Source organism: Orycteropus afer, unplaced genomic scaffold, assembly GCF_000298275.1.
Source record: "Orycteropus afer afer isolate SDZICR_OR568_19922 unplaced genomic scaffold, OryAfe1.0 scaffold00012, whole genome shotgun sequence".
NCBI lineage: Eukaryota > Metazoa > Chordata > Mammalia > Tubulidentata > Orycteropodidae > Orycteropus > Orycteropus afer.
Genome location: NW_006921599.1, coordinates 24,474,899 through 24,475,272, shown reverse-complemented (window position 1 = coordinate 24,475,272; position 374 = coordinate 24,474,899).

Genomic DNA, 374 nt, shown 5'->3' with positions numbered 1-374 from the left:
ATGAGACAAAGTATATGTGAACTGCTGTATGAAAAGTGAATTTACTCTGTAAATCTTCACCCAAATCCTAATAAAAAAAAAATAAATAAATAATTATGGTAGTATTTAACAATAAAATATCAAGTACTATTAAACAGAATGCTATGGCTGACATGTATAAATGCCTATTTATAACAACTATGAAACATAGAGGATAAAATAATTGACTAGATTGTAATAGGTGTTCCTGAATTACTACATACAAGGTTAATGTTCATAGTATTGCATAGAAAAGTACAATGACATTTATATTCTTCTTATTTAGGAAATCCATTTTCAGTTTTTATCATTTTCAGAAAATTACTCTTCTGTCAAAAACTGTGTTCTCTAACTAC